The sequence below is a fragment of the Protopterus annectens genome, chromosome 8.part1, assembly GCF_019279795.1.
Source record: "Protopterus annectens isolate FY-2018-M chromosome 8.part1, PAN1.0, whole genome shotgun sequence".
Classification (NCBI taxonomy): Eukaryota; Metazoa; Chordata; order Ceratodontiformes; family Protopteridae; genus Protopterus; species Protopterus annectens.
In genome coordinates this window covers 256227871-256241308 of record NC_056742.1, presented here as the reverse complement: position 1 = coordinate 256241308, position 13438 = coordinate 256227871, and positions in this window count along the sequence as shown.

Genomic DNA, 13438 nt, shown 5'->3' with positions numbered 1-13438 from the left:
GAAGTAATCCTTGTTGGAGAGGCATCAGTCTATCTGAAAATGTTCTCTTAGCCAAGCATGCTTTGTAATGACTGCATCTTTAACAGCTGCCCTGTTTGAGGTTTTCAATGCATCATAACTAGATTTATGACAGTACAACCTGGGCAACCTGGGAAATGTTATTGTGAACTCCAGCAAATCATTCGGGAGGTCCTTATTTTTCACCCCCTGTACATTTTACTTCATTTGATCAAGGATGGTTTACTGGTATTTAATCATAAGCATATTATGGTCAGTGTAGCTGAAGTGAAAACTTTTCTGACAAATCTATTGAGGGCACTGTTCTCTTTATCATTAGGCAAAGGATTCTTAGAAGTGTGGCCCTTGCCTCATTTGGATTCTTTGGAGACCACATTGGGATCCACAATTAGATTTATTAACAGACTCTTGCACCTTGGAAAATCAGTCTGATTTCTTAGTGGCAGGGTGTGGAAGTCAGGCTGCAGGGATATATCCCGACTAGCATTATCCACTCCATTCACTACTTCCAAGACTGGAGAAATGGAAATATATTTAGACTCAGGAAGACTAAGTTATCTGAATCTTTTCTTGTACTGGGGATTTTCCTGAGATTTCTAGCTGAAGGACTATTTTATTTTATGAATACTATCTTCACAGGAGAGGTCATCAGGTAGTGAGGCTGAGACAAAGGCCCAGCTGTCTGAACCTCTTGATGTCCTCTGCCAGCCTCAATAAGTCTTGTGCGTAGGGCTGGGAATAGTGGGTCTGATGCCTAAATGGCTGAAGCCAGGGCAAGCCAACAACAGACTTTTTTGTCTTTGACAGCTTGGGTCTAAATGTAGGTGTTCCAGCAGTCATCTGGGGCTCAGGCTTTAGGTGGATATCTGCAACCTGAATCCAGTCCCTTGAGATCTACTTGGAACATATATATGGGTCATTTAACCTCCCCCCTCAGTTATGTCAGAAATTAGTGCCTGCTTAGCTGATCTGAACTGATCTGATACCTGGGTGTACATGGCCTAAGCAGACATCAACTGTATTGATGACATGGTGGCCTCCAAATGGGTCTACCTTCTTTAGGTATTACAGCCACCACAGCTTTCATCCAGGATGTTGCCGCTTTTGTTTTAATACTGTTAAACAAAACCATTGACATCTTCATAATTTTTCCCCTCCTAGCTTCCAGACTTCCATGGGAATACCATCTGTACCTGGAGACTTTCCAGCAAAATTATTATACAGCACTACCTATACCTCATCTTTTTTCTATCTCAATTGTTGACCCTCATCTACCTCTAACCTTGGCATACTTAAGTCTTCCATAAATATTTCTATTTGTGCTCTTTCTTGATATTCACATCTATCTGCTTCATACAAATTTTCATAAAAGTTCTGAACTATCTCTTTTACCTCTATAAGATTTCTGGTTGTTTTTATTGTTGTAGGCTCCATAAGTCTGGCAACTAACCTTTCTTCTTTCTGTTGCCTAAGTCAAATAATTGCTTAGCAGCAATCTTTCTAAACTCATGCATATTATCCAGATAGTCCCTTATTTTCTCTTTAGCACTCTGTAGTTGTGCTTCTACTTATTCTATTAGATTGCCATTATTCTGCAATACTTTAGCCTTTGTCAACCCTTATAAATAACTTATGTTACTATTTAAACCTATCTCTTTTGCTTGTATTTCTACTCAATTTTTAAACTCCACTTTCCATTTTATCACACTCTGTATAATTTCTGAAGAAATTTTTATTTTATTAATAACACTTGAATATTTTTTTCACTACCCATTTCTAAAACTCCTCTCTTTTTAAATTCTCTTTGACGCATAAGTGGGAAAGCACCAGTGTCTCATTTTACTTCATTACTCTGCATTTTTACCTCAGTTTTTATAGACACATGATGTGAAATAGTTGTTGGATGCGTGTTGAAGGTTTCAATTAAATGCACATGTTCCTATGAAATATAATTTCTGTCTTGTCTATTCCAGTTATTGTACCTTGGGGAATAATATCTAAATTCTGTTCAAGTTTTTACTATTGAATTTATATCTTCCATACTAAATATTTTTATAAATGTCTTCAGAAATCTACTCACTTTTGTTATACTTTCCCTTCTTTGAGATTCATCCTCACTGTTAAAAATCAAGTTCCAGTCCCCCCTATAAATTGTATTCCCTGCTGAAAGCTGATTATTTCTCCCAAAATTTTCTATAATGGGAGTTTAATTTTTAAAGTTAAATTTTCCATAATGGGAGCTTTTGATGGAATGTAAATGCATGCCAGGGTAAGCCTCCTGTCTTGCCAGTAACCCCTTACTGCTACAAATCTATCATTATTGTCTTTTTTCCTCTGCTATCAGTATTGGAGCTCCTCTTACAATTAGAGTAGTTACTACCCCTTTCTGTTGTCCATCATATTGTAATGAATATCCATCTTGAAATATTTTGTTTATAAGTTCATAGGCAAGTACTAGGCTAGCTGCCATTGTGAGCCATTTTAAGCCTAGCTAATTTCCCTTTTTTGTGCTCAAAATAACCTAGCCCAATTGATTATAGATTGACCTCATGCATCCCATGGTCAATAATTATTTATTACTCCTAATGAAAATAACTTGCATCATACTATAGATAATCTGAGGGGACTCATGCATGGGATAAAGAATTTAGGAGCTGCATCTGTTCATTAGTAGTACAGGGAGTAATCCTGGGGTAAATTTTCTATGTCCAATCCATAGATCTAAGTTGTGCTTGAATATGGATAGGGATGATCTTTGTTTTATGTGTTATATGTGACAGTTGTTTTAAATGTCTACTTTAAAGGTTGATCCCTTGGACAGTTTTTCACCCTGTCATCTCCATTTGAACCTGTGTCACATTTTCAAGAGTTTTGTCACGCAAACCCTGAAAAAAAAAACAAACTCAGAAGACACCCCCCCCTTACCTATAAACTTAAAACAGATGCACAAAATTATGTAAATAATGAAGTTTAACCATCCTGATAAGACAATTGTCCCAAATCAACAGCTACACTGACTGGCATTACCTAATATAAAATTAAGAGTATCCATGCTAAAGTACATGTTACAGCCTGTGCTTCCACTTACACTGATGCTTTCTGTTCTTTTCTTATCTCTTTCCCTTCCAAAATTAAAAAAAAACTGTATACTTTCAGGAGACATTAATGTTTTCTTAAGAAAACGTCACTGGCTATCATTAAGTAAAACTAAATTGTACACTGTTCTGGTAAATGCATTACAACTACCCTCAGCTTCAGACTTCTGTACTCACACTGAACATTAATTTGTTAAATGAAAAATATATAGAATTGCGTATGGAAGAGACTTAGCCCTTCTCATTACATTCACTATGTTTTCTTATTTTTCAAGCCCATTTGCTTACATAAAAAAATTGTTTTTAAATTAAACCAAGGGCAGTAATCCAGGCGCTCATCTATGCAAAAGTAAGAACAAAAAAATCACAACTCTATATTTATTATAATCAGTGTAAGTTTACACGCCATAACCCATTCCAACAGCCTAAGATTACAGCATATTTACTTAAACATGCTTTTGTCTAGTCTTTCTACTATTTTACATTGTGAAGGCCTATATTTCTTAATACTAAAAAAGTACATGCTACTTTAATATTTTTATCACATACATCAATCACTGAAAAGACTTACCCTCACCCCATTTTAGATGTCCCTGACTACATATTACACAAATCTGCTTTACTATATAAAATGCAGTTTATATCATAAAATATTTTATACAAATAATATTAAAAACCTTTTTTTTTGCTTACAGTTACTTTTTTCTTTTTATTGTCCATCTAAACATTAATGCATAAAGAGGGGTATGCATTTTATTCCACCAACACGTGCCCGTAGTCAACAAAAGTCCAGTCTGTCTCAGACACTGTTTCATGTAAATCCATATTTCACAAATGTGATTGATGCTTTATAGTCTCACATTTATTCACTTATTTCAGTGTTGCTGGTCTTCTTCATTTCCATCTCTAGCATCAGAGTGTGGTTCAAGTCCAAGTTACTCCATATTCTGCCAGTCAGCTCCTGTGATTTTTTTCTCTCAAACATTTTCCTTTGGAACACTGATAAAGGTTTTGTGGGCAACATCTTATTATGAGCTTTACTGCCAGAAGAATAAGAACCATATTCCCCTTCTGTTTGGTGGCTCACTTTTTTTGGACAAGTTTTTGTTTTGAATCCTTAGCCTTTTCTGCATCAAAAAATGTCTTTCGTCCTCCAGGAAAAGTATTATAAAGATATCTGGATACAATAGCTTGAATCTCACACCTGGCTCTCTCCATTCCCGGATTGCTGGGATAAATTTGCTTTTTGTCTCCCAGGTCATTTTCCACAAACACTCAACTGTCTCCAATTTTTAATACTTTGCCGTTAGACCATAGTTTTGTTGAGATAACCTCGTTCTGCTGGTATGATTACATCTTTATTAATACTTGTCTTGGCTGCTTTCTCATGGCTAGGTTTGAAGCATAGACTCGATCCCTTTCAAGTAACAAATCCTGCTATGGAGTCCTAGTCCAGTTGTCTAGTTGCGCTATCATAAAATTAATCCAGTCTGCACCTTTCAGTTTCTCTGGTACAGCAGAAAATCTCAGGTTTTCTTTGCATACTCTGTCCTCCATCTCTACCATTTTTTGAAAATGGTCTCTGTGAGAAGCTTCATACTCCGCCAACTTTTTCTTCCTTTCAGCCTCTGATTTTTGCAGTTTTTATCAGTTCATTTCAATAGCTACTTAAAGCTATTTCCATTTTTCCCACCATTTTGCTATTTGAGTTCATATACTCCTTCAATATTTCATTTATTTTAATCAACTCTAAGTACATTTGATTTATTTTTTTCTCTCTGAGTTACTGGAAGCCATCTCTTGCACCAAAGTTGGAGCTTGAATTGCTTTGTTTTGAGCAGCTGTTGGATTATTCTCAGTCAGTGTTTTCATTTCACCTTTTCTAGTTGCTTTTCTTTCAGACTAAGTATCTTCTTTGATGTCATTTAGGCAGTGTACTAACTAGCCAGTAACTGGATTTACTAATACTGGCAGAATTAAAAGCCCTTGTTACTCACTTTCTTTTTTTCAGACTGGGAGAGCTGAGATTGTGTGTGGCCATATTAGCAGTACCCATGTGTCAATATAATCTTGACTGTGCAGATTGCCAACCAGGTAGAGTGATACATATCATTATTTCACCCCCAAAGAGATACCCACGGCTATTATTCATAATTCTTCTCATTGATCAATTCCTAATATGTTATAAAATGATGACACAGGTGAGTCTTGTACACAGACTAACCACAGCCTTGACTCTCTTTCTTAAATCATCTGTTGGTCCTCCTGAATTCTGACATGGAACTAAATGGATTTGCTATATATATATATATATATATATATATATATATATATATATATATATATATATATATATATATATAGCTTGGGGCTATGGCATCAAGTGAGGAGGTTATAGCCTGATTATAAACCAAAACCATTGTTGTATAGACTAGGAGCACTACAGTCCTGATGTTTTGCAAGGAGCGCAGGCTTAAGAATATTGGGGTGATCAGACCAAATTTCCTGACCATGTTAAACTTGCATCCATGAGTGTCATCTAGGTTGGATAACCAAGAATAGAATAATTAAATGAGCATACCCGATAAAAGGTCTTAAAAGCAAATTATTTATAAAAATACAAAGTTGGAAGACAAAGAATAATGTACATCTAAATAAAAGGATGACAGTGGAAACCATTATGGTGAAACTGTATCTCATAATGATGCAAAAGGTAAAAGCTGCATTGTCCAAAGCCAAGAATACAGCATCCATGGGACCTGATAATATCCCTGGCTGCATCCTACATGAGCTACAAAACAAACTGGCACTACATCTGTGTGCCCTGTTCAATCACAGCCTTACCTCAGGCTATGTCCCTAATGAATTGCGCACTGCTACAATCATTCCACTTCATAAAGGGTAAGCAACTACAGACCCTGGTAACTATCACACCATTAGCCTGACGAGTCTGGTATGCAAAGCTGTAGAGTGCATTTTCATAGATCTGCTTAACAAAGATATAGGCAATCTCCAAACTCTTGACCCAACACAGTTTGGCTTTGTCAAGGGAAGATCCTGCCTGCTGAACCTGGTTGACTTTTTCAAGGCAGTCACCAGGGTTGTGGATGAGGGCAAGGCAGTGCATATAGTCTACCTCGACCTGGCCAAGGCCATTGATACCATTCCTCACTCAGGTATCATTGATAAACTCACCAAACTTGGCATCAATCCTTACATCACTAGGTGAGTTGCAAATTGGCTCACAGACAGGACCTACAGAGTGAAAGTTGTGGATTCCAAGTCAGACTGTCAACCAGTCTTGAGTGGAATCCCACAGGTCACGGGCCCTCTCTTGTTTGGCATCTACTTCTCAAAAGTCTAGGCCAACACAGAAGGACTGTGGCTGACCACGTTTGCTGATGACTCCAAGCTAGGAGTCATTATGAACTCCTGAACTGATGCAGACATCCTACAAAAGGGCATCTCTGAGACCAATGACTGGTGTCAGAACCATGGCCTGAATCTTAACGCCAAAAAATGGGTTAGCCTCCCTTTTGGAAAAAAATCAGTTCCCCTGAATTACTAAGTAGATGGGAGTCCACTGAACACTGAACACTGAAGGGACCATAATAGATCTGGGCACCCAGGTCGATAGCCACCTCACCTTTGACCACCACATTGCCACTGTGGTCAGAAAGGCCTTCTACGTGGCACATCTTATAACCAAAAGTTTCACATCCAGGAAGAAAGAGGTTATCATCCCTCTCTGCTCATCCCTCATTAAACCAATCATTGAATATAATGCCCCATTTGGCATGTTCCTGACCAGACACCTACAACAGCTGGAGAGGCCACAAAAGTACCTTACAAAAAGGATCCTAGGCCTTACACACATGTCCTACATGGACAGACTCAAGAAACTTTAGCTGTTCTCAGTCTCTTATCGTCTACTTAAAGGTGATCTCTGCTTGACTTACAAAGCCATGTCCGACCCAACCCTACTTAAAATGCTACACCTAAAGAAATCCCAATCCCCCCATGCCACACACTCCAGAAATTATAGCCTCATTACCACAATTAACATAACATGCTGGAGGGACAGGGTCATCTCCCACAGACTGCCCATACTCTGGAATAAGCTTCCCATTCATGTCAAGCAGCGCACCTTTCTGGCTCTCTTCAAGAGAAATATTGACGAGTGGATGGGTAACAGAAAGTTCACTCCAGTTGCCCTATTGGATAGGGGCATTGTGAACTAACATCATGTGGCATGGTGCCTGGACAATTTTTTTGGGCTAGGCTTATAAAGGCTTCAGGGCCATTAGCCCAGTACACACCTATGAACCTATGAAAATAATTATTTTACAAGAGCAACCTACTTTTCATCTACACTGATATTTAAGTTCCTCAGGGTAAGTTACTTGGGAAATATAAACATCATGACAACAAGAAAAATCTGTAAACTCCTATAGGAAGAGTCTCACCCTCCCCAATGGACAGTAGATAAGAAGACACACATAGCTTACTGCTATACCTATTACATTCTCAAATGACATGGTACATCCAAGTGTGATTATTTTCATTTCAGTCATCAAGTATTAGATAATAACAATCCCACTCATCCAGATCCCTTTGAGTTTATGTGCTGAAGCACATAAAACTTAGGGACACCAGAGCTGCAAGTGCCCAATCTTTAACACCAGGAGTCTAGCTCCTATTTAACAGTCCCTATTTAATGTAGCATTCATAGTACAATAAACAAGGCAGACAAAGGGCAGAATTCGAAACACTTTAGCAAACAGTGGCTTCTACAAGGAATTTGAATCAGCCATGGTCTAGACAACCAAGGTCTACAACAAGGCAGCATATATAAGAATGGTAAACTGCAATTAGTAACAGGTTAATGCTATAGTCATAAATAAATACAAATACAAAAACAAATACAATCTCATATAAACCAGTAAATAAGGCAGTAAAACTAATTAAGATTTGGGAGTACAATTGCAAATATTCTAGTTATATAAATTGTTACAATTAATAATAACATCAGATTCAGTAATCAATGACAGCAACAGCATGTAGTAATTTATCCCACAAAAAGGGAAGTACTAAATGTTAAACCATTATAAGGAACAGGTAAGCAAACATCTGAAAAAAATAATATAGTTAAGATAATGTAGATTAGTACACGATCCAGGTAGTGATGGTTGAAACAAAAGTTAATTGTAAAAGCTGGCCAAAAAAAAAGCAGTGTCAGCATCGGTGGCGAATCATCTTAAAACTTTAAACTGAGACCAAAACAAATAAGTTGTAAAATGAGGTAACTTTGTAAAAGATATGAAAATTATATAAGAATAGGAGTACTTCTCCACAAATGAGCCAAACAGCAGTGTTTCAGGTTAGTTCAGAAAAGCAGTTTAAAGCTAGAGGATGCTCTACATCTCTTAGGTGGCCACTGTATAAGTTGATATTGACCAAACAAACCTACTTGTCAAGTTAATGGGCAGGATTCACGAAGGCTTGCACGGAGTCTAAGAGTCGTGTAAGACTCCATGCAGCCCTCACGATCCAGGAACAGCCCGAAATTCCATGTAAGAGACCAGCTAAAATGTCTCTTACACGGACTGGGCGTGGATATGATAATCACCTCACTTGCAGCCAAAAGGCATGCAAATGAGGTAGATTAGCGATCCACGAAGCTGAAACCAGCTCGACAACTGAGTACGTTTCTGCAGATAACACAATGGAGCCATGTCAGCTCCAAATAAAGGGTGCATATGTGTCAGGCAGCATGCCAATGGCCAAATATGAGAAAAAAGATGTTTAAATGCAGCGCAGCCCCACGCAAATGGGCTGCGCTATATACAACATAAAAATGAAGGTTATAAACCCACAAATGTGGGTTTTATGCAATACATGGATTTACAATGCAGGGACCAGCAGACCAAAAACAACATGGCCACTGTTTAGTGGTTGCTAAGGGGGGAAGCTGAGTCTAAGACATGTAACTAAGCATTAGTAGGCAATCTTATGTAAATGAGTGTTAGGATACTGAATCCCTCTGTCACATAGCAAATGAGCACATTCCGAGTAGTGTAAGCATTACATAAGGGGGAGGAACAGAGTAGGAGATAGGTGACATCACAGGGGGGAATGGCAGAAGGAAATGCAGTTCATTGGAGGACAGTGTTACGTGACAGATGTCAGACACATATCATGGAAAGAGGAGTGCCACAAGATAAGCATGGGAAAGTCAAGAAATGGAAGTTGTACACTGTAGCCAACACCAAAGTTTCTTGCTGGGTGTGCATGTGCATGTGTGTGCACCAGGAGGCACGAGTAGGGCAGTGTGCATGCGTGTAAGGCAGACTGAGCATGTGGGAGCCTGTTGGCAGACTTGTAAGACTGTTTGCACTGGTTTGCATGGGTTTTAACCCAAATAAGTAGATTCTAAACTGTGTAAGCATGTGTGCGCGCGTGTAAGCCACTGTGAGCATGTTTCCACTGGTATGCGCGTTGCTCCCCTCGAGGAAACAGAAAGGAAAAAGGAAGCAACAGAAATAGTAGGAAGCTAGCAGGGAATACTGCAGGAGCTAGCAGGTGAAAACAATTAGAAGAAGGCAATTACACAGGCAGAATACTAGCCCAGCCCAGCACTTGAAACTCTGCAAACAGCAGTGCAGGATGTTTCTCTCAAGAGACACTGCAAGACTGGAGTAAGCTATTAGAAGTGAAAACTGAAAAAGCTTCACTCAGAGCAGAAATGCTAGGGGCTGCCATAGCTGTCATAAGGAGACATAGGCGACTTCCTGAGGGTGGTGACAATGCAAATGCTGTCAGACAACCCACAGTGAGGAGACGGAGAAGAGTGTACAGGCCCAGGGTCACCTACCAGGGGTTACATGAGCTGGAGATAGTGGAGCACTATAGAGTGGACAGAGACCTCCTGCAGCAAATTGTTGAGCTGTGCAGGCCATGGCTCACACACAGAACCAACAGACGGGAACCCATCCCAGTGGAAACCAAGGTATGCGTTGGCTTAAGAATACTAGCAACAGGTACCTTCCAGAGACCAACTGGTGATATGATGGGGATCTTACAGGCATCAGCATCCCCGGTACTGCACCAGTTCCTGGATGCCATGTCAGCACATGTCAGAGATCATGTATATTTCCCCAATTCCCATGAGGCATTGGCTAGCAATATGCAGCTCTTCCAGCAAATAGCGGAATACCTTGAGGTAGTGGGTGCAATAGACTGCACGCATATACGCATCAAAGCACCAGCTGGTGAGCGGGGTAGGGCCTACATTAACCGCAAGGGCTTCCCCTCCATCAACTGCCAGGTCATGTGCGATGCCCAGGGCATAATAATGAATGTGTGTGCTGGCTGCCCTGGAAGCTACCATGATTCTCATATCTGGCATCTGACGCAGCTGTACCAGACATTTGCCAGTGGGGACATCCCACATGGTCACTTAGTAGGGGATGCTGGATATGCACTGGAGCCGTGGCTGATGACACCCATCAGAAATGTGCACACACCTGAACAGGAACGCCATAATGAGGCACACGCACAAACACGAAATGTAATCGAGCATGTTTTTGGGCTGCTCAAGTCACGGTTCTGGTGCCTGGATACATCTGGTGGAGCCTAGAAGTACTCAACAACTACATGTACCCAAATTGTCATGGTATGTGCTATGCTACATAATATGATTCTGCAAAAACAGCTGTAGCAGGATCACCATAGGGCTGGGCCGAACAGCCCCCCACCATTGCCAAGTCAATCACAGGCAGAGCATGACTCAGAGGAGGAACAACCTGAGCCTGCGCCAGTAGGAAAAAGGAGGCATGCCCAGTATGCCTTGGCCTTGGCAAAGCGGCAAAGCATAGCACATACACTGGCTCAGTAGGGACCCTGGAAATGATACCTCTCTCCGACTCACACATATAGTAAAAGGGATGCCTAAGTTGACACAACCTGCTTTCAAACATGTACAGGGAGTGTAGTATGTGCATCCAAAATAGGCAGCCCTGCAGCACCACCTGAGGCATGATTGCCATGTGTTAAGCAATGTAACACCATGTAGTATATGCAAACTTGATGACCCTGACTAACATCCTACCCTCACCAAGCATGATGTCACAATATGAAGATGAGATGATCAATTGCAATAATTGGCTGAAGTATTGCTGTTATTCAAAGGGGATCCAATGTGTGCCATCCTGGGATGACATGCTGAGCACGACATGATGCTCCACCTGCTAGGGGTGGCTTGCACCTATCAGTCCTGGCCTTATGGATACTGGCAAAGGCTGTTGTTACCCCCAGCATGCCTTGAATAGGTAAGGCTCAAAACACAAACCCACCTTCATAGGTATCACAAGGGATAAGAACCTAGATGTAATGCTACCCAATGCCAGAAGTCTAAACAGCAAGATGCATGCAGTCTAAACTCCCCCAGCATGGAGAATGTTGATATCTGTTCTGTAACAGAAAACTGGGTCAAGGCTCACAACAGCACCCTAACACTACCAGGTTACACCTCATATTGTGCTGTACAGCCCCAAAACATGGAACAAGCTACAAAAGGAGGGTGACTAGCAATAATTGTCAAGGATAACCACGCCCCCATGTTGGTACCACAACAAGAAGCAGCATGGACTAGCCATAGTCAAGTAACAGTGGCTAAAATTGCCTCCCAGTTTATAGCCTGCTACAGACTACCATCCTAACACCAGGAACTGCACTTGGCCTATGTTGGAATACATGAATATATCAAGCTCTCCAAACCGCATTATATTGGGTGACTGAAAATACCCAAACGTAGACTGGGAGCATTATTCTAGCTCCAACACCCTAGGACAAAGGTTCCTAGAATCCATAAACCAAAATGTTCAGGAACAACGTACCACTCCCACAAGAGGAGTAAGCATACTGGATGTGATAATCAGCAACATGGGTACTGGATAGCAAGATGAGAAGTGTATCCCTCACTGGTAAGATCAGACCATAGAGTAATCACACTGGATATACACATACTGACCACAGTCCCTGGCCAGAAAACCACAGTGAAAAACATGTGTAAAGCAAATGTTGCACTCCTCCAAACTGATGTGAAATCCATTAAAGGCCCTGTGCATGTGCAAAATATGGGCCACACCTCAGAACCCATTATACAGGCATTCCATGAACACTGCCAGGAATGCATGGATTATGCAATCCCAAATAAAACCAAGACGCAATGCCATACACGCAGGCATCTGGCATGGTGGACCCCAGCCATTACCAAACCATGCAAGAGAATGAGGAAGCTACTACATGATAGAGCAAACCTAAAAAGGGAAGTAATCTCTGATCAGTATTATGGCAAAAAAATATGTCCATTCATACAATCCACTAAGGCCAGCTACAACAAGTTGAATCTGTGAATCCTGAGGCAATGTTACACCTGCCCCATGTACAGAGACAACCCTCTCCTCCCCCCAAGAAATACAAATATATGTGAGAGATGCAACCATTTATCCAAACTGGAGGCTGAGCTCTCTCAACTCAGTACTGTCAAAACTAGTCAGGAGGAGGAGGTAACCACACACACCACAAACCCAGTCTCACATAGACCTATCACAACTGCAAACCAAAGACATAAACACAGAAAAACATTCCCAGAGGCTCTAATTACAAACAAACCACATCAACAGAGGCCTCCAAAGCAGACACCCAAGCAACCACTACTTCCAAACATAGCACATGCAACACATAGTACACAAAGCTGGTGTGCCAAACAGTCACAGGCCAGAAGGAGAAACAACATGCCTGATACAGTTGTAATAGGTGACTCCATAGTCGGACACACTGCTGTCCCACTCACCAGACTGAACAAGGGAAAGGGTACAGTAAGCTGCCTGTAGGCTGCTACAATACGCCACATAACACAAGTACGCAGGTCACCCCAAAGCAAGTACAGATATGATGCAGTCATTGTCCATGCTGGTGTGAATGACCTGAGATGTACCTCCCTGGACTACATGAAGAGAGACATAGATGAGCTCTCCGATTATGTAGTCCAGGCCGGTATGACACTGACCTTGTGCAGCATCCTACCCTCACCAAGAATGATGCCACAGTACAAACACAGAATGATCAGCTTTAACAAGTGGCACAATTACTGGTGTCATTCCAAGGGGACCCAATGTCTGTCTGCTTGGGATGTCATGCTTGACAAGCCACGCTGCTTTACCAGGGATGGCTTGCACCTGTTACCCCTGGGCGTCTGGATATTGGCTAAGGCTCTTGCCACCTCCACAGAGCCTTTTGTAGGCAAGGCTGAAAAGACTAAC